The sequence below is a fragment of the Rhincodon typus genome, chromosome 5 (genome assembly GCF_021869965.1).
Source record: "Rhincodon typus isolate 14 chromosome 5, sRhiTyp1.1, whole genome shotgun sequence".
In the NCBI taxonomy this organism is placed as follows: domain Eukaryota; kingdom Metazoa; phylum Chordata; class Chondrichthyes; order Orectolobiformes; family Rhincodontidae; genus Rhincodon; species Rhincodon typus.
This window is the reverse complement of record NC_063336.1, coordinates 33,508,615-33,531,498: the sequence shown is the minus strand read 5'-3', so window position 1 is coordinate 33,531,498 and position 22,884 is coordinate 33,508,615.

The window sequence follows — 22,884 nt, the reverse complement described above, 5'->3', positions numbered from 1 at the left end:
CTTTCAATAGTTATCAACAAAACAAATGTATTTTTGCTTAACAACTACAGGCCAGAATTACCTCTCAGACATTTTACATGGATTGGTACAATACATTCTATTTGCTTTTCTCTGTTTTTCCAATTAACTGGCAGGAACTAACAATGAATTGTTTTCAAATTATTCTATATGGTTAAGATTTAATGAGTACACAGACGTTCAGAGACACATATCAGTGAAACTTGTTCTCACACTAATAAAAATTTGTCTAACCCTACATTTGTTAAAATAAAATAAATGCCTTAAAATGTAATCTTTGTCACTGAATGGGTGAATTATTTCCAGTCGAAAACAATTTCCTTCAATTTGAATCATGGAATCATAGAATTCCTACAGTGGGCAAGTGACCATTTGACCCATCAAGTCTGGACTAGCCCTCCGAAGAGCATCTACCCCAGACCCAGCCCCTCACCCTCTCCTTATAACCCAGCATTTACCGTGGCTAATCGACCTAACCTGTACACTACTGGGCAATTTACCATTGCCAATCCACCTATCCTGAGCATCTTTGGATTTTGGAGGAATCTGGAGCATCCGGCGGAAACCCATGCAGACATGGGGAAAACATGCAAACTCCGCACAGACCCAAGACTGGAATTGAACCCGGGTCCCCTGGAGCTGTGAGGCAGCACAGCTAACATGGTAAATGCAGGGATATGTGGATAGGATGGGGTTTGGGTCTGGCTGGGATGCTGTTTGGAAGGTCAGCGCAGACTCGATGAGCTGAATGGCCTCTTTTTTCACTGCAGGGATTCTATGATTCTATAAAATATTCATACAGCTGCCTACAGCTGCAGTTGTTCCTTGTTCAAAGATGATATCTACTCTTGGCCTGAGTTTATGCCATGGGTCTTCATGTGATTAAACATACTAATTCTCAATTACATATCTTTGGTCTTATGAGGTAAGAGAATTGAGAGTGCAGGATTTTCTTCTTTTTCTTTCTTTATCTGCCCATTCTATACACCATGTGTGTACACTAATCCCACTTTCCAGCACTTGGCCCATGGGCTTGAATATTATGTTACAACATAGGGACAGCAAGCCAAAACCAAATCAGTCTCTCTATTCCTGATTCGGAACACTGTAAAATTAAAACATTCAATGACCCTCAAAATTGTCCAGTTGTTCCTAACCAGGCTTTACAAATAATATATATCAGACACAAAATTTATACTTAAACAAAAATCTTGACAATTTATTATTACTTGTGTAACTTTAGCAGAAACTGGATAAACAACAAGGTAATCTACTTAATATATTATTATCTAAGCCCAATCTTCTTTAAACACCACCCCCACTCATATACTGACAGAAGACAGACACCATTAAAGGGAGAAATTAAAGAAAAGAATTATATTTTGCCAGTTCAATTGTTTTATGATGGGTACAAGGCCTTCAGAAACCCTTGAATAATGTATTGCATATCAGGCATATAGGATTGTATTTTTCTTGAATTCTGAAGTTACCGCTTGGTGCAAACAGCTCCCACACACTGCTAGAGACTTTTACTTATGTCCTATAGTTTGGGGGTCTTTTCTCAAAACTTTCAACAGTTGTTTCATTTAACTATAGAGAGTAAAACTCAAAACATCTTCCAATCCAGCAACTTACAAGTACACAGCCTTTTGCTCCCAACCCAGACCAAACCAGTTCAAACTAAGATTTCTCTTTCTTTTTCAACATTCTCTGTGTTTGGCTGCCCTTCATCTTTAAATTATGCCTTCCTGCTATTGACCCTTTAACTAAGCTGAACAGCTGCTTTCTATCCACCCTGTCTATGCTCTTCATAATGTTGTACACCTCTATCAGGTCCCCTGACACTTCTTTGGTCTAAGAAAATGACCTGAGCCTATCCAGCCTCGCTTCATAGCTAAACTGTTCAATCTCAGGGGACATTCTGGTGAATCTCCTCTGCACCCTCTCCAGTGCAATCACATCCCTCCGCACAGTGAGGTGGTCAGAACTGCATACAGTATTCAGCTGTAACCCAACCAAAGATCTGTACAGTGCCAATATACCTCCGTGCTCTTTCAATCTATGTCTCCTCTGATAAATGGCACTGTCCCATATACCTTCTTAATCACCTGATTAAACTGCCCTGCTGCCTTCAGGGATCTGTGGACAAATATCCCAAAATCCCTCTGTTCCTCTGAGCTTCCTAATGTTCTAACCTTCATTGAGTACTCCCTTGTCTTGTTTTATTTTGGTTACTTATTCCAGAGTGTATCACCTCATACTTTTCCAGGTTGATCTACTATCTGACTAACCCATCTATATTCTCCTGTAACCTAAGACCTTGTTCTTCACTGTCAGCTACCCAGCCAATCTTCATGACATTTATAAATTTACTTCTCAACCACCAACATTCTCATATATATAGTTTATATATATATATATATATATATATATATATATATATATATTGCAGAACAGCATTGTGGTGGTGAAAACTGCTCGAAACATCAAGATTTTAGCTGACCCCCAGAGGGCCAAAAAGTGAAAAAAACTGATACTTGGAAAGAATATATTCGATCTATTGGAACTTGCAGACGGAGATGTTATCAAAAACACACTACTGTGCATTATAGAAGCCTGAGCTAGTACAGCTGATCTGATGTTAGGCTTTCATTCATTTCAGATCTTCCACTCAAGACTGTTGCAGTCATAACTTCATTAAGCTTATGCCATATTGTGTTGAAGTTTCTTTTACATTCAAATCTTTTGAGCGCCATCTACAGAGGCTCACAATTTACTCTGACAAATGTTGAGTTAAGCAAGCAACCAAACAGGTGACAAGCAACAAATTCCAGCTGAGGTCCTCAAAGCAGGTGGGTTTCCGCTCATATTTAGACTCCAGGCACACATACCCCACCTCCCGCTATGGATTTGGAATGGGAGAGAAAGAACTCCCCAGCACCACCACCCAAAAACACACCATACCTTCTTGCACCCACCCACCCTTCGAACATGATCATCACCAACTTCAGAAAAGCGACAATTATAACTATCTTAAGAAAGGGAGATACATCTCACTTGGGAAACCATCAAAGTATTCCCCCTCACCCACACCAGAGAAAATCCTGATGCTCATTCTCCTAAATGCCTTCATCCCATGGCTGAGGAAATTGTCGCTGAGATCTGGGGCCGGATGTTATTTGCCCCCACTATGTGTGGTATTGGCAGAGGAGCATACAAGAGGTTAGCCCACTCCTTTCCACTCAGCCTGAACTCAGCTCGAAAATTAGAAGGTGGGCAGCTTCTTAAATCAGCAGCCCACCTACCACACGCAAATAAATTATTAAAGGTCAATCGAACTTGTTAAAAGCTCGACTTACACTGACATTATGCTGCCCCTTCCACATACGGTTTGTGTGAGCAGGTGAGTGGTAGTGACCAGGCTTCTTTCTTAAAGAAGTTCATAAAACAGCAGGACAGAATGTGGGTATAATCTTCATGGGGTGTCCTTTGCCCATGGCTTGTATCCCCTATGAAGATAGTACTCTCTTCCTTCCTAACAGCTGCTTTCAAACACCTATCCTTGGCATCGAAGCTTTCAAAGCTTTCCAAACGACCTCGATTCAATACCCCAGATATAGCTCATTCCAGGATCCATATTGTCTTCTTCATGGGTCTGCCTGCAGTACCAGGAATGTCCACTACTGACCCCATGACGCTGCTGGTGGTGCTGGGCTGGCAGCTCCTGAGGGCATGACATCCTCCCCATTGAGGGGCAGAATTCCAGCATTTCAGCAGTGTAGCCTGCCTGAAGCACATTGTGATTGTGGGTTAATCTTCTTTTTGGTTCATTAGTTCACCGTTAACTTCCCTTTGAGCAGGGGGAATGGGGGAACAAGTCTCCCCATCCCACCCCATCCAGAGAAGCCTCCAGTTTGGGTTTTGTTGCCAGATAAATCTGAGAGCACTGTCAAGAGCAATACCAGGAACTCTTCCGCACGTTCTGGCCCGGCTTAAGTGTTTAATTGACTTTCACATCATACAGTGTGTATTTGTTTTGTTATAGTATAATACAAAGGGTGTCTTATACATGTGTACTGCCCCCCTATTAGATATAAACTATCAAATTTGGTTATATGTTGCTCAACTATTTACTTTCCTTAAAACGCTTATGATTTTATGCAATATAAAATGAGTCAGCAGGTCATTCTAGGATCTCTCCCAATCTCAAAGGGCCAGAGTTAACATTTCGGGTCCAGTGACCCTTCTTCAGAACTGATTTTAGCTGTGAAAATGTTGGTATATTTACTACAGAAGGGGTGAAGGGAGGGGGAAAGAGTAGATGATAGGTGGAAATGGAGCCTAGAGAGAGAGAAAAACAGTTGGGCAGACAACGGAATGACTAAAGATCAGCCTGGGAGAATGAAGAGCTGCTAATGGGGACCATTAGTGGCTGACAATGGGTTGGTTGTGGTATCAGCCCATGTGATGACAAGGCCTGGTGTGAGGGTTGGGGTAAGCATATAGGAGAAGGTGCTCTAGGCTCTAAAATTATTGAACTTGATATTGAGCTCAGAAGGCTGCATGTCCCCATGCGGGCCCAGGACTCGGCTCTCCTGCAGTCTCCCACATAGCTACAGAGCATCACTGGTGAGGTTTGAGGAGAAATTTCTGATTGTCTGACCATCCTAACAGGCAGAGTCAAAGCAAAACACCACAATGTTGGAAATCACTGTCAGATTGAATACCAGACGCTGGTTTAGTGAGTTCCCAAGATACTTTTCCATCTGTTATCTCAATGCAGGTTTCAATTCATTTATCTTGAGTAGGATAGCAACTGAATAAGAGAATAACTGACAAAAATGCTCCGAGGAAGAGATATATTCAACTCAAAACATTAGCATTGTTTCTTTCTCCACAGATGCTGCCACGTCTGCTGTGATTCTAGCTCTTCCTGTTTTTATTTGCTGAAAACATTTAGTGTTCACCAGCCAATACTTTTGGTTTATTGTATGCCTTAGGCTAATGCTGCTCATAGCATAGTTAAATACTACTCCTCTGGGCAGTGGGTGTCTAAGCCTATATTCTCAGAAGATGCTGGTCCCTCATCTTAGAGAAAAGTTCTTTCACCCCTTCAATATTACTGTCTCTGTTGGCAGTACAGATCACTGTATCCCTCTAATGCAGTGTTTATTACCTTTCATTTTACTAGCTTCTTTCTCATCCGATCTTGTCGTCTAATCTGCTTTGTCAATATCAGGTAATACTATCACTTCCATCACATAATTTTATGATACAATAATGTCACAAGTATGTTCTTAGACTTTATTTGCTGAACTTGCATGTGAACTCACAGTTGTATCTCTCATAAATATACTTTTTAAAACATTGACGTACCTAACGTACAGAAAAATGAAAAAAAATTAAATTCCAGTGTATATGGTGTCATAAAAAGTATAACCAAATTTGGATTTTTACTGTAATTTTTAAAAACCAACATAACATTGCATATATTTGTGGGCATGTGCAGTTGACAATCATCATTGGATCATTGGGGTCAGCAAATGTATTAAATTTTTTAGCCCACATAAAGGAGAGTCATAATTCCTCATGGGCAGTGTTATAACCTGAGTTAATGTCATGGGCTAACAAGCATTTGCAGAGAGAGAGAAACAGAGTTAACATTTTGAATCGAGTGTCACTCTTTTTCTTCAGAATGTGGCGTTGTAGGCTTCCTACTTGTGGAACTATTGTACACGATAGGTACAAATAAATTCTATTTTTCAAAAAATTGCTGCAGTTGGTGGTGTTATCCTTTTCTACTATGGACAAAATTAAATCTTCTAATCGCATGGCAAGGAAGAAGCAACCATCAGTGAGCACAGTGTACATCAATCCTACTGAATATTTCTGAGCTGCTTCTATTTATTATTCAGAGTGAGCTCCCTGCGTGGAGAGGGACTGTCGCTTGAAATCCTCCCAGATGGGGAAGGGAAGAAACCTGCAACATGATTAACCTTTAATGGGGTGCAGGCCACAATTTCAGGGATTTGGTCATTTAAGAGACACTGTCACCAAATGCAGCCATTAAAACATAAGTGACTCCATACGGGTAGAAAAATCATTGCCAACCGATCCCAAGATGTTTTGCACAAAATGAATATACCCATGGCCTCCCTGAAAGTTCACAGTGAGGGGAGCTCTCTGCACAGTTAACAAACACTTGAGGGCCACATCCTGCTACAGCTGGTATTTTGTCCACAGCAGGGAAGACCCACACTACAGCAAAAGCCCAGCAACTTTTGTTGAATGAGATAGAGATGGGGAAATGATGGAAAATCACCCTTCGAGCATACTGGGCTCATCAGAGGCATACCTACCAAATAACAACAATCTCCCATGCCCCGTTCCCCTCTTAACCTTCTCTCCTGCCTTCTTTAACAGGCCCTATTCCCCACTCCCACCCCTTGTCAAGAACCCTGACCCCAGACTTATCCATCAGTTCAGGCTCCTTAACAATGTTGATGGCCATCGAACTGCATCAGTTCCAAAGAAGTGTTGCTGAACTTGAAATGTTAATTCTGCTTTCTGATTCATAGAATCCCTACAGTGTGGAAACAGGCCCTTCGGCCCAACAAGTCCACACCGACCCTCAGAGCATCCCACCCAGACCTACCCCCTAATCTACACATCCCTGAACACTAGGGGCAATTTAGCATGGCCAATCCACCTAGCCTGCACATCTTTGGACTGTGAGAGGAAACCAGAGCACCCGGAGGAAACCCACACAGACACGGGGAGAATGTGCAAACTCCACACAGTCAATCGCCTGAGGGTGGAATCGAACCTGGGTCCCTGGTGCTGTGAGGCACCGTGCTGCCCTTTAAATTCTCCATAGATGCTGAGTTTCTCCACCAATTTCTGGGATTTTTTTTTGTTCTGGATCTCCAGCATCTAAATTTCTTTGGTTTATTTTACTCTACATCTAATTGGCTGGTGCAAGATGGGACTTCATCTTAAGAAAGGGGCATAGATTCTTGCCTTACAGCAGTCAGTGGTTAAATTGCTGTGGGGAAGTTGCTGTTGGCCTTGTGGGAGGACTGTCCACGGGACATGGGATGTTCAGCTCCCTTTTAACCTCAGCCCAGAATCTGTGGGCTGGATATTCACATTAAGACAAAGGAAATGACCCATCATGACAGAACCACCTCCATAAAAATAGCACATCATTCACTCCTTTCACCCTGCAGGAGATGAGAGTGGGGTATCACTGAGCGAGCTGACTCCAAGAGCAGGTTGGACATGGGAAGTTTTTTTTTCCTAATAGGAGAGAATAGGTCCTAAGGGCACAGTCTCAGAGCAAAGGGATGGATCTTAATAATCTGGACAGGGTTCTGAAAAGATTTACCAGGATTTTGCCAGGAATGGAGGACTTGAGTTATAAAGAGAGGCTGGATAAGCTAGGGCATTTTTCTCTGGAGCAGAGGAGGTTAAGGGGTGATCTTATAGAAGTTTGTAAAATCATGACGGGTATAGATAAGATGATTGGCAGGTGTTTTTTCTCTGGAGTGTGGGGTTTCAAGACATGGGGTCACGTTTTTAAGGTGAGAGGGGAAAGGTTTAAGAAAAGACATGAGGGGCAACATTTTTACACAGAGATGTGGTTAGTGTGTGGAATGAAGTTCCAGAGGAAGTGGTGGATGTTACAACGTTAAAAAGACGTTTGAATAAGTACATGAAGAAGAAACGTTTTGAGAGAAATGGGCAAGCGTAGGCAGGTGGGACCAGTTTGGTTGAGATCATGGTCAGCATGGACTGTTTGGACAGAAGGGTCTGTTTCCATGCTGTATGACTCTATAACTGAGCTGAGGGGGAGTTTCCTCAGCCAGAGGATGGTGAATCTGTGGAACTCTTTGACTCAGAAGGCTGTGGAGGCCAAGTCATTGGGTGTCTTTAAGACAGAGACAAATAGGTTTTTGATAGGTAAGGGGATCAAGGGTTATGTGGAGAAGGCAGAGAATGGGGCTGAGGTACATATCAACCATGATTAAATAGCATAACTCTGCTAATATATCTTATGGTCTTCTGGCCATGAGAATGGGCATGTGCTTTGGCTGTAGGTTAAAATGCTTGTCTCAGTACATATCACTGTTGTATTCAAAGCTGTTGGGCTCTCATCCCTGCTATCACTCCCCAACCACTCTTCCAACTACCTTCATGCTTCTCTTCCATGGCTTCGTTGCATCCTCCATGACCACTTACCCCATATTCACAATAGAAACTATAAGTCAGACAACAATGGCATGTTTTTAAATGCAATTAAGCTCCCATTTAAAAGCCTGCTTTGGGTAAGATATCTCTGAAGAAGTTCCTCACAGTAGTGTTCGGCCCAAACATCTTCTGCTGCTTCCTCAATGATCTCGCCTCCATCACAAGGGCAGAAATGGGGATGTTCACCAATGACTGCACCATTCAGCACTGCTTGTGACCTCTCAGGTACATGCACCTCTCAAGCAGTCCATGCCCAGCAAGACCTGAGTAATATCCAGGCTTGGACTGAAAAGTGGTAATATTGGCGCCACACAAATGCCAGGCAACAACCATCTCCAATGAGAGACAATTTAAAACATTGGCCCTTGACATTCAATGGCATTACCATCACTGAATCCCCCACTATCAACATCTTGGGGGTTACAATTGACCAGAAACTGATCTGGATGAAACATAAAAACAGCAAGAAGAGCTCAGATCCTGTGCTTTGAAACTCACTTCCTGACTCCCAGCAGGGACTCTATTCATAATGCATAAATCAGGAATCTTCCCCACTTGCCGAGATGAGTGCAGCTCCAAAAAGACTCCAGAAGCTTGGTACCATCTAGGACAAAACAGCCCATTGGACTGGCACCACATCCACAAACATTCACTCCTTCCCCCACTGATGCTCAGCAGCTGCAGTGTGTACTCTGTACAAGATGCAGAAACTCACCAAGGCTCCTTTAGAAACACTTACTGAACCACGACCACTTCCATCTGTAAGGACAAAGGCAGCAGATATATGGAGACACCACCAATTTCCAGCTCTTCACCAAGCCACTCACCATTCTGATTTATCACTGTTCCTTCGGTATCACTTAGTCAATATCCTGGAGCTCCCTTTCTAACAGCATTGTGGATCTACCTACAGCAAGATAGGCTGAAGCAGTTCAAAAAGGCAGCCCACCACCACCTTCTCAAGGGCAACTAGGAATAGACAGAAATGCTGGCTCAAACAGTGACAGAGGTTGAGTAGATTAGGATTATTTACATTAGAAAGACAGAGGTTGATGGGGGACCTGATTGAGGTCAACAAAATCATGAGAAGTATAGACAGGGTGGATAGCAAGAAGCTTTTTCCCAGAGTGGGGGACTCAATTACTACGGATCACGATTTCAAGGTGAGAGGGGAAAAGTTTAAGGGAGATATGCGTGGAAAGTTCTTTACGCAGAGGGTGGTGGGTGCCTGGAATGCATTGCCAGCGGAGGTGGTAGAGGCGGGCACGATAGCGTCATTTAAGACGTATCTAGGCAGATACATGAATGGGTAGGGAGCAGAGGGATACAGATCCTTGGAAAATAGGCGACAGGTTTAGATAGAGGATCTGGATCGGCGCAGGCTTGGAGGGCCAAAGGGCCTGTTCCTGTGCTGTAATTTTCTTTGTTCTTTGTCTTGTTCTATCCAAATCCCATGAATGAATAAACCATTCTGCTGTTGTCACAACCTTCTCAAAAGGACAGTCAGACAGAACAATTATGGTATTAATAACAAGCTTTACCTCACATTACACCTCTGAATCTTATCCAAATAATGACGCAGGCTTTGAAAGAAATAGTCAAAATATATTCACTGCTATGTCAATCAATCAATCAAAGTGAACGCTTCACCTCAGTTTGTGAAAACAGACCCCTAGAACACCAGACCATAATTTTTCATCCAATAGCATTTTCTCCAGTTAAACAGTGACTACACTTCCAAAAGTAATTTTAATCAGATGTAAAGCATTTTGAGAGATTTGGTTAGCATGAAAAAGCTCCCTATAAATAAAAAGATCTCTTTTTGCTTTTTTATTCCCTAAGTCTGCAATAAAATATATGTCTCGGAGTTCCCTGTGTGCTGATATGCCAATAATAACGTAGTGGTTGTAATCCAAAAACTCTGGTCTTTTCATCCAGAGACATCAGCTCCATGGCCCAAAAGATGGTGGTTGTGTTTGTTGGAGGTCAATCATCTTAGCTGCATGTCTCTCCTCCCATGGCAAGGCTGTGTATTCACTGATATTTTTAGATATTAGGATAATTTCTAATCTGAGATGTAATGACATACCTGTGAAGCAGGTGGGACTTGATCTCAGGCCTCCCAACTCAGAAGTAGGGACGCTACCACTGTGCAATAAGACAACAAGATTTTATCAGGATTCTTTTTTTTGCAAATCAACTCGTTCAGGCATGTTCCGTCTTTCTTCTGGTGCAGATGCAGCTTGAACCCGGGCCTCCTGGCTCAGAGGTGGGGAAGGATTTCAGAAGAGTTAGCTGGCTGATTATTAACTTGTTGAGCCTCCTTCCCTGGCTAACAACTTCTGGAGTAATACTTGAGCACACGTCTGCAGGCTCAAAGGCAGGAATGCTACTCCATGTGTCAAATGACCGATGTCAGGGTTAAGGAAGACATTTTCTAATCAACCGGCTCAGACAAGTTATGACACACCTTTGTAGCTTTACCAGGGACCCCTGGCTCAGAGTTAGGGACTCTACCACTGCATCACAAGAGCCTCCAGAGGTAAGGAATTGCTCGAAGCATAACCATTTTTCGCCGTTTCGTCAATGACTTCCCCTCCAACATAAGATCTAAAATGGGGATGATAATTATGATTGGTTAGTATTCAAAAACATTCACAGATAGTGAGCAGTGTTTGCCGGCATGCAGCAAGACATGGGCAACATTTAAGCTTGAACTTTTCAGTGACAAGTAGTTTTCATACAATATGGTGACCATTTCCAACAAGAGAAATCTAACCACCACCCCCCTTTTACGTTCAATCATGTTGCCAATCAAGCCCTCTCTAGAAATCACAATTAACTACAAATAACTAAAATAGAAATAACTAAAGTAGAATCCTGTTGAAAGGTCTAGGCCCAAATTGTCGACTGTCCTGCTCCTCTAATGCTGCCTGACCTGCTGTGTTCCTCCAGCTCCACACTGTAAAGTAGAAACATATTTACGGTGGTGGAAGATCAGGTCAGAGGCTAGTAATTCTATGGCGACTGACTTGTCTATTTCCAGAAGAATATCCAATATCTATAAGCCTCATGTCTGTGTTGGAATTGTGATGGAATATTCTCCACTTGCCTTCATAGCCTCAATACTCAAGAAGACTGACACTATCCAGAACACCCTAACGCTGCATGGACTATTGTGGTACAAATGGGTCACCACCCACTTTCTCAAGGGCAATTAGGGATGAGTCTTGTCAGTGAATATATATCCTGCAAATTAATAAGGAATAAATAAACATATAAATAAATAAAATGAGGCTGGAAGCAGGTCAAGTATGTCATTGTTGATTTGAAATTGGATTCATATATGAATTTCTTTATCTCTCTGAAAGCTAATCAGGAAATACTGTAGGCCATTGGGTTATGACCTTTGGAATGCCATCTCTTTAAGAGCTCAACATGCAATAAGCCAAATATCCAAATGTTGCCACATAACTGCAGGCCAGAGACTCTCTGCACTATGTTGTTCAAGGCACAGGCTGTGCCTATAGATTATTGAATTTACTAGTTTAGCCATAAATAAACAAAATCCATGTGCCTTATCTGCGTTTTATTTTAGATGATGCAAGAATGTTATTATATAGGCTCCATAACTTTACACAACAGATAGCAACGTAGTGCCCAACCATTTGTGCCAAGTGAATCCAAATCAACCACCTCACCAAGGAATCTATTCCATTTACGTCACTACCCTGCCCATCTCTAACTTTCTCAAGGTCTGTGGTTTTTCAGATTCGCCCCTCTATTGTCAGTGCCCAGGATAAATAGCTTACCAACTCCAACCATACACAAAACCTCCAAAATTTCAAAGATACTGACTGTAAATCTCCTTAGCCTTTTCTCCAAGAAAAATAAGGCTGGGCTCGCTTGCACTGTAACTGCAAAGGACATACTTCAACATCTTCTCAGTGCAGTGTTACCCTTAAACTTCACTAGAACATCAACCGAGGTTTAATGGCCGTTTTGCTCAAAAGCAAGTATAATTATGTGTGTGGGCATTTATATATTGTTACAAGCAAGAGAGGAGGGGGGATTGGCTCTCCTCTTTTTAACTCCCTCTCATCTAGTAGCAACAAATATTTTTATTTCATTTTTAGAGCACACGTAACACATGTCAACTAAAATATGCTTTACTAGAAAATGAATTAGCCAATTATCAAGATTTTCTTCAGTGAAAGATTAATTTTATTCTTATTAGCTCTCAGAAAAAATAATAAACAAAAAATGTCATCAATCACACACAGAAACACAACTAATCAGATCAAAAAGGGAGAGAGACAGGTACAGATAAGGAGCTGAAAGGTTAGGCAGTTAAAAAGAAGCAAATAGTTCAGATTCTGGAAATCTGAAACACAGAAAATGCTTGAGAAACTCAACAAGTCTGGCAGCATCTACTGAGTGAGAAACAGAGTTGATGTTTCAAGTCCGATATGACTCAGTTCTGAAGAAGAGTTATACCAGTCTTGAAAAGTGAACTCAATTTCTTTCCACAGATGCTGCCAGACTTGCTGAATTTCACTAGCATTCTCAATTTTTCTTACACAGTTAAAATGCTCTTTGAGACCTTGAGCTACTTGAAATTCTTAAAGTGACACCATAGTTTAATGGTTGACTTGTATCCTCAGCGGAAACAGAATTCATAGATTCTTGAACTCTTGATTTGTTGTTTACCCAAATTGTTTATTCACTGTTTTCTGAGATTGTGCTTTACAGTTTTCTGAGATTATAAAAGAAACGGACTGAAAAAGAGTACTCTAGTTCTTGTTGTCACAAATGTATTTTTCCTTCTCTTTGTTTTGTTGTTCAAAAGCAGCTGTTAAAATATAATTCAGTGAGTATTCCAGAGTCCACTTCCCTTGTTTTTCAAAGCTGACCCTTTTATCTTCCAATAAACAAAATTATCATTCACTTGTGAATTAGGCAGAAAAAGGAAATTTCTTGGTGCTGTGTCAGTGGCCTGGTTTCAAAGTCTAGATAAAATGGCAACTTCAGTGCAGACAAGTTCATTTATTCCAAATGAGTATCAGGAAACTTATCTCAGTTTGTAGTCAGATGACCACTGCAGCTATGTTACATGCATATTTATTCCTTTTTATTGGACCATTCTTATTCATGAAAGATCTCAGATATATTAATGAGACAATGGAAGTCCCAATTCGATAGTTTATATATACAACAATACATTTTATATGTGTAATTAAAATATATATTTAATTTACTTTCCCCTTCATCTTAAGAGGCTGATAATAATGTTTGTTAGTATTTTGTATCAACTTGAGTTTAAAGTCTTGTCCCCTTGGATAAAATATCTGTACTATTGTGCCTAAGATGAAATATTTGATCTTCAAGATGAGTTATTAAACCTATAAAGCCTTTGAGCCAAATGTAACTTGATACCACACTGCTCCTCTTATTGATGATCTCACTGTCCTGCTCCCAACCCTTGAGGTATTGCTGCCTTGCTCTACGAATCAAGCAATGGTTACAAGCTGGAGAGTGAGCCAGGCAGTAAGGTAGGTGGCGTGGAAAGTGCTGCACTGGATGAGTGAAACAGCAAGCTGCTGGGTGAGCTAGGTAGAAAGCAATGAGGTGAGGGGAACAGAGAGTAGGCTGGTAAGTGATGACAAACGGGCACACAACAATAGCAGTTCTGAGGAAGGGTCACCAGACCTGAAACGTTAACTCTGTTTTTCCCTTCACAGTTGCTGCCAGACCTTCTGAGCTTTTCCAGCAACTTTGTTTCTGTTCCTGATTTACAGCATCCGCAGTTCTTTCTGTTTTAATAGCAATGGCATGACTTCTAACGCCATCTCTTCCAGATACATACAATATGAAACATTTCTTATTGACAACTGCATCAGTTTGGCTTTCAAAGCACAAACAATTGCTCTCAAATCCTTTACAATTTCAAAATCTGTCAATGGAAATTTTGTGGCATGTCAAGTTTATCATCAGCAAATGTAGAATGTGTAAGACTCTCGAGCAGGATTGCAGCAACAACGCACATTTCAAACTATTGTCTGTTTTTCTATTGCCTTCTTCTTTACTGTAAAATTTGACAATTCTTTTGGAAATTGGCACCAGCTGGGTAGTTCTTCCTGGAGCCAGTACAGGCATGATGAATTGAATAGCCTCCTTCTGTACTGTAAAATTCTATGATTCTATGATCTAGATTGAACTCCAACAGACTGAAGTCTATTAACTCACTGAGCATTTTTGATAACTGGTGAACACTGCAAGGATTTTTTTTTAATTTCACTTGGTTCAACTGTTTTGTTTTCATTTTGTTATTCTAATTAATGTTACCTGTTTAGTTAAAAATCAGTTTGAATCAGTCAGCAATTTGCTGAAATTTTAGTGTAGCTCCTTTTAGAAGAAACACTCGAAAGCTTTTCCCAGAGTTTTAGGCATCTTAAAACCCATAATTTTACTGGTCTATCTAAAATAGAGCCCTTTAATGTTATTTGTTTGAGTGAGCTCAGTTTTCCTGGGAGTTTAATTGTATCGCCTGTGTAAAGGGGGCACTCATTTCAGTCCAGAAAGGTTGAGCTTGCTCAGTTGCCTAATTCCCACTGGTCTACTTAAAACAGATTCCTTTCATCTTATACACATGTTCATTATTAGCTGTTCCTATCAGCATTACCGTACATTTATTCACATGGTAATCTATTTTCTATTCCTAAGCTCAGACACATAATTGGCCCTAGCTTCCAAAGATAATCAATCTTCTTCTGAATCATTAGTCTGTCTACATTGCTTTACATCATCACAATGCTTAATAAAACTAGAACAGACACCTTTGTTCCATATCATTCAGAAATACTGAGTGTAATAGAGATCTTATTACTGATATCTGAAGATCATTGCTAATTGCTTTTTTTCCCAGGAAGACTGTAGGTTTAACAGCAACTGACTCATATTCCTAAATTAATATATAATCCATCTGGACAATTTGTTATCCAGCAAACATAACTGCCACAGAAGGAGATTTAGGATCAATTAGTGCAATTTAAAAGGAGCTGGATCAATATCTGTTGAGCAACATGAACTGGAGGTTATAAAAATATTTCACATCGTTTGATCTTATTTTCAGGGAAGGTCAGAAAATAGAATTAATGTTCCCTAGAGTAGTGTTGGTCACACATTGTAAAAGTGAAGTCCATTATATTATGATCAGAGAGAAATTTTTGCTGGATTAGCCTTTTTTTGTTCCAGATTTTCTTTCATTTTAAACTGTTCCTTAAACCTTATCTGTCTGCTAGTCTCAAATGAAGAGCTATTGAGGAATATCTGTTTAATTGAGAACAGGAAATGGGATAAGGCTGGCAATTTCAGGATGGCCACCTTAACTAGTGGCGTGCCACAGGGATCAGTGCTGGGTCTGCAATTATTAAGATATATAATAATGACTTAGATGAGGGAAGTGAATGCACTATTGCCAAGTTTGCAGATGGCACAAAAATAAATTGGAAGGCAAGTAGTGAGGATAACATTTATAAAATCTTACAGGGGCCTGAATGTGGCCTATGGTAAAATTTGTGGCAGAATCATGCAATAGATTCCAAAAGACCTATCTCAGTACCAGGTGCAACTCGCTGCGTCTTTTATGCATTTTCAAAGTGTCCAGGTGAATTTCTTGCTAGGCATGGTGAGTTGCTAATTAAGGGGGGATTATTGTCTGATAAGCACCTTATTAACTGTACATCTCACTTTGTTAATAGCAGCTTCCTATCTCACAAATGTTCCGAACAAACTCGACGTGGGAAATTTCGACATGGAAGTCAGAGTGGATGCGTGGCAACTTCAGCTCATTTTTAGCTATGGAGAGTCTTCACGTTGTTCAGCACAAAACAATATTTCAGGGCATGACCCAGTGACACCAGCCACATGCACCCCTAGTGCACAGGCATTGGTGTCTGAGATTAGCCAACCATTTCATTGCATTGGTAACTAGCATTGAAAGGCTGCAGCAAGGACACATTGCGTGCAGGCACCCAGCTCATGGATTGGGCCAGGCTGCATCTTGGGGCTGTTTGCTTGCTCTTTGAGTGCTCTCTACTTAGCAACTAACTGCTTGCTCACAGCATCCATGCCTTGCTTTGTCATGCTGTGAAATTAGCACAGTCACACAACAGGGATGTTTACATTGCTGGTAAGCAGTCCTCAGTTAAGGAAGCGGGCATCTTGTTGTACAGCAGTGCGCTACATCAGTCTCACACATCTGCTCCATGTGCCAGCAAGTCAAGTAGCCAACATACTGCATGTGCAGCAAACAGATACGTCTCACAGCCTTAGGGCAGTAGTCCTCACCAAAATCCATGGAGCTATCTGTCAGTCAGGGGTTCCCAACACAATAAGTCAAGGGCAATCTCCAATATCGGTCCAGAGTCAGGCATTGGGTCAGAGTGTTATTTGTGAGGGGGTCTGTGTCTTTGCAATCTGGGGAGTGGACCATGTGGCTCCATTGCAGCCAGTCTGGGGTACACCAGGGCCAATGCAATTTGGATACTTTGCACCATGCCGGGAGCTGTCGGGTTCCATGATCAAGGAGGTGGGCTATGGTTAGCCCACTGGGTACATCCAGAGAAAGGATGGGGAATGGGGGAAGCAACAGGAGACACTGCAGCAGAAAGGAGATTTCAGGGCCTGTTCATGGGAATTGAGTACTGCAGGCTGAGGGAAGTGGGGGTGACAATTGTGAAAGGGGATAATTGTATTGTGTAAAGGGCTGGGTATGGATGTGAAGGGGGTCATGCTGGAGGGATATTTTTCCATGGTCAGAAGCACCCTGGTTTCAAGGGCAGGGGTACAATGTATGACCACACCGGTCAACTCATGTGCCAGGGGCTAGGGGTGGAGCAGGCAATGTGGGTAGGTAGATGGTTTTGGTGGGGACCTGAAGATGTGCAAAGCCTATCTGTCGGGCTCACAGGAAAGTTTATCAGGATGGCGATCTGGATGTTCAGGGTGAAGGCTGGGAGGCACTGCCCACAGAATGCTCACTGTCACCTTCCTTCATGCAGGAAATGGAGAGTATGAAGGAAATGGCACAGCAGTATGGGCCAGATAAGTGTTTCAATCTGAGAGGAAGGGAGCTGGAAAACCCACTGAAGTGAGGAACAAAAACAAAGTTGCTGGAAAAGCTCAGCAGGTCTGGCAGCATCTGTGGAGGAGAAAACAGAGTTAACGTTTTGGGTCCGGTGACTCTTCCTCAGGAGGCCCTTTAGAGAGCAACAACATTAAACCCAGAGCCATGTACCATTCAGGATGCAGATTTGCAGGTTCCTTAACCCCTGACAGGCCTAATGCATTAGCTCCCTGTGTGTGATGTACAACTCCCTGCCCCAGACGTTGCTGAGCAGTTCATTCACACAGATAGTAGGAACTGCAGATGCTGGAGAATCTGAGATAACAAGGTGTAGAGCTGGATGAACACAACAGGCCAAGCAGCATCGTAGGAGCAGAAAGGCTGACGTTTCGGGCCTAGACCCTTCTTCAGAAATGGGGGAGGGGAAGGGGATTCTGAAATAAATAGGGAGAGAGGGGGAGGAGGATAGAAGATGGATAGAGGAGAAGATAGGTGGAGAGGAGACAGACCGGTCAAAGAGGCGGGGATGGAGCCAGTAAAGGTGAGTGTAGGTGGGGAGGTAGGGAGGAGATAGGTCAGTCCAGGGAGGACGGACAGGTCGAGGGGGCGGGATGAGGTTAGTAGGTAGGAGATGGGGGTGGGGCTTGAGGTGCGAGGAGGGGATAGGTGGGAGGAAGGACGGGTTAGGGAGGCGGGGACGTCTCTTTCATTGGCCTGCCACATTGTGAGGAAGGGCCACCTAGAGAGCATGGCGGGTTCCCTATCTCCTTGTGTATGGTCTTGTGGCTGGGGTGCTCATGTGTACTCCTCCCAACTACACTGTGAAGGTGCTGGATCTGATCCCCACGGCAACCTGCCCATCACATGCTCAGACAGCTGGATCCCTATAGCCTAGCTGTAGTCCTGCAGTGTCTGGGCAATGAGAGCCATTGCTTCCCATTGTCTGCCACTCCTATTCCTCCCTGTGATTGCTGGTCTGTTCCCTGATAGACAACACCACTGGGTCCTCTCCTGCTTAGGGCAGTGCAGGTACCTGGTCTCTGCCAGTCTTCTGAGTGCTAACGCCCTGGGCATTTGATCCTCAGCCAGCAGCAGAGCTGTCACAGTGAGGTTCTCACCAGATTGTGTTCCCACACTGAGGTTAACATTACTCCTGAGATATCAGTATCTGAGCTGGTAATGGGGTGCAGGAGGCAGCCTTGCTTATGTTTCCTCTGAGGCTTCAGGCCTCTCTTCCTCAGAGGTCAAGCAGGTGGCTTCTGGGAGAGCAGTCGGTTTCTCCACTGGGCTTGCCAACACACCGCTGGTACCTGCGAGACATATGGGAGAGAAGGAATTGCAGCCTAAAGTCATGGGCTGTGAATGACACTGACAGTGGGGCTAATGTGAGAGTGAGGTTAAATGAAGAATGGTGATCACTTTGTTGATGGGAGATGGTCATCTCATTTTTCTTCTACAGGAGATCGCATTCCCTCCTCACAGGGGATGAAGAACTTGATGTTGGGCACTCCTCCCCACATCAGGGCCCTTTCTATCCTATCATGGGCTGAACTCTCATAAATTCTCAGAGAGGGAAAATATCGAGTGAGGTGAAAGTGAGTGGCATGGCTGTTAGTGTTAGTGCAGGTGTTGAAAAAATGGTGACGTGTCCTGGGTGAGTGAGCAGAGAGTGCAGAGGCCATACCACAGGAGGTTGTGGGGAGCGAGAGTGAGTGAAGGAAAATGTTGCATGTGACAATAAGAGTGGCAGAGCATGAGCCTTAGTAGGAGGTGGGTTGCAGTAGCAGAGGCAAAGTGAGTATGAGGTATTGGAAAGAATAGTGTGGCATTTACATGTGTGAAGCAGACCATCCCTCTGCATTGTGGAGACTGCACTGACCTGGATGTCAAACTTTGACCAAGCTGCCAAGGTTCTGTTCGTGACCTCCTATGCCAATCTTCCAGGAAGAGGCCACCACTTCTCTGCACCACCCCTTTGACTAAGACTTCCAAGTCCCTGCTGAAGAATCCACTGTGCCATCTTCCCCTTCACTGTTATCTCCACTGCTAGTAGGGAGGCGATCACCTTCTGGTATTATCATTAGCCTAGTAATCCAGAAACTCAGCTAAGGTTCTGGGGATCCAGATTTGAATCCCACCATGGGAGATGGTGGAATTTGAATTCAATTGAATTAAGAATCTACTGATGAAACCATTGTCAATTGGTTCACTAATGTATTTCAGGAAAGGAGATCTGCCATCCTCAGCTGGTCTGGCCTACATGTGACTCCAGACCCACAACAATGTGGTTGACTTTCAATTACCTTCTGAAATGGCCTAGTAAGCCACCCAGTTATATCAATTGCTATAAAGTTTCAAAGAAACGAAACCAGACGGATCGCCTGGCATCGACCTAGGCACCGGAAAAGACAACAGCAGAATCAGCCCTATTGACCCTGTAAAGTCCTCCTTACTAATGTCTGGGGGTTAGTGCCAATTGGGAGAGCTGTCTCACAGACTAGTCAAGCAACAGCCTGACACAGCCATACTCATAGAATCATACCTTACAATCAATGTCCCAGACACCACCATCATCATCCCTGGATATGTCTTGTCTCACCAGCAGAACAGAAGCAGCAGAGAGGGCAGCACAATGGTATACAGTCAGAAGGGAGTTGCTCTAGGAGTCCTCAACATTGACTCTGCCTCCCATGAAGTCTCATGGCTTCAGGTTAAACATGGGCAAGGAAACCTGCAGCTGGTTACCATGTACCATCTCCCACTTGTGATAAATTGATACTCCTCCACGTTGAACAGCATTTGGAGGAAGCACTAAGGATGGCAACGCCACAAAATGTACTCTGGGTGGGGAATATCAATGTCCACCACAACAGTGGCTCAGCAGCAGCACTATTGATTGTACTGGTCGGGTCCTAAAGGATATAGCTGCTAGACTGGGTCTGCAGCAGGTGGTGAGGGAACCAACAAGACAGAAAAAATATACTTGACCTCATCCTTACTGATATGCCGGCTGCAGATGCAACTGTCCATGACGGTATTGGTAAGAGTGACCATCGCACAATCCTTGCAGAGACAAAGTCCTGCCTTCACATTGAGAATAACCTCCACCGTGTTGCGTGGCACTATCACTGTGATAAATGGGACAGACTTCGCACAGATCTAGCAACTCAAGACTAGGCATCCATAAGGTGCTGTGGGCCATCAACAGCAGTAGAATTGTACTCCAGCACAATCTCTAACCTCATGCCCAGTATATCCCCCACTCAACCATTACCATCAAGCCAGGGGATCAACCCTGGTTCAATGGAGAGTGCAGGAAAGCATGCCAGGAGCAGCATCAGCCATACCTAAAATGAGGTGCCAGCCAAATAAAGCTACCAAACAGGATACTTGCACGCCAAACAGCATAAGCAGCAAGTGATAGATAGAGCTAAGTGATCGCACAAATAAAGGATCAGATCTAACTCTGCAGTCCTGCCATATCCAATCGTGAATGGTGATGGACAATTAAATAACTCCATGCAGGAGGAAGCTCAACAAATATCCCCATCCTCAACGATGGATGAGCCCAGCACATTAGTGCAAAATATAAGGTTGAAGAATTCACTACAATCCTCAGCCAGAAGTGCTGTGTGGATGATCCATCTCGACCTCCTCCAGTGGTCCCGAGCATTACAGATACCAGTCTTCAGCCAATTCGATTCACTCCACATGATATCAGGAAATGGTTGGAGACACTGAATACTGCAAAGGTTATGGGTCCTGACAACACTTCGGCAATAGTACTGAAGACTTGTGCTCCAGAACTTGCCGCTCCCTTAGCCAAGCTGTTCCAGTACAGTTACAACACTAGTATCTACTTGGCAATGTGGAAAATTGCCCAGATATATCCTGTACATAAAAAACAGGACAAATCCAACCCGGCCAATTACCGCCCCATCAATCTACTCTTGATCATCAGTAAAGTGATGAAAGGTGTCATCAACAGTGCTTTGAGGCAGCACCTGCTCAGCAATAACGTGTTTAGTGACGGCCAGTTTGGGTTCCGCCAGGGCCACTCAGCTCCTGACTTCATTAGTTCAAATCCAGACAAAAGAGCTGAATTCCAGAGGTGAGGTGAGAATGACAGTCCTTGACATCAAAACTGCATTTGACTGTGTGTGGCATCAAGGAACCTTAGCATAACTGGAATCTATGGGTATCTGAGGCAAACTCTCCAGTGTTTGGAGTTATAGGATGATGGATGTTGTTGTTGGAGGTCAGTCATCTCAACTACAGCTCAGCTCTGCAGGAGTTCCTCAGGGTAGGGTCCTAGGATCAATCATCTTCAGCTGCTTCACCTTCCCTCCATCATAAGGTCAGAAGTGGGAATATTTGTCAATGTTTGCACAATGTTCAGCACCATTTGCGATTCCTCAGACACTGAAGCAATCCATGTTCAAATGCAACAAGTTCTGGACAATATCCAGGCTTGGGCCGACAAGTGACAAGTAACATTTGTGTCACACAAATTCCAGGCTATGACCATCACCAATAAGAGACAATCTAAACACCACCCCTTGACATTCAATGATGTTATCATCACTGAATCCCCCACTGTCAACATCCTGGGGGTTACCATTGACCAGAAACTCTATTGGACTCACCACATTAACATAATAGTAATAACAGCAGGTCAGAGGCTAAGAATCTGGTGGCAAGTAATTCACCTCCTGACTCCCCAAAGCTTGTCCATCATCTACAAGGCACAAGTCAGGAGTGTGATGGAATACTCCCCACTTGCCTGGATGAGTTCAGCCTCAACAACACTCGAGAAGCTTTGCACCATCCAGGGCAAAGCAGACCGCTTGATTGGCACTACATCTACAAGCATCCACTCCCTCCACCACCTACAGTCTGTAACGGCAATGTGTCTATCTACAAGATACACTGCAAAAATTTACCAAAGATCCTTAGACAGCCCCTTCCAAACCTACGACCATTTCCATCTAGAAATTCAAGGGTAACAGATAGATGGGAACACTATCACCTGCAAGTTCTTCTTCAAGCTGATTACCATTTTGACTTGGAAATATATCACTGTTCCTTCGATGTCATTGGGTCAAAATCCTGGAATTCCCTCCCTAATGACATTGTGGGTCAACCCACAGCAGGTGGATTGTAACGGTTCAGGAAGGCACCTCACCACCACCTTCTCAAAGGCATTGAGATTTAGACCCACTGGCCCGTCACCGGCCCTGTTCTCACCGCCCACTGCCCCCTCACCGGCCCCGCTCTCACCGCCCACTGCCCCCTCACCGGCCCCGCTCTCACCGCCCACTGCCCCCTCACCGGCCCCACTCTCACCGCTCACTGCCCCCTCACCGGCCACACTCTCACCGCCCACTGGCCCCATACGGGCCCCGCTGTCACTGCCCACTGCCCCTCACCGGCCCCGCTCTCACTGTCCACTGGCCCCTCACCGGCCCCGTTCTCACCGCCCACTGCCC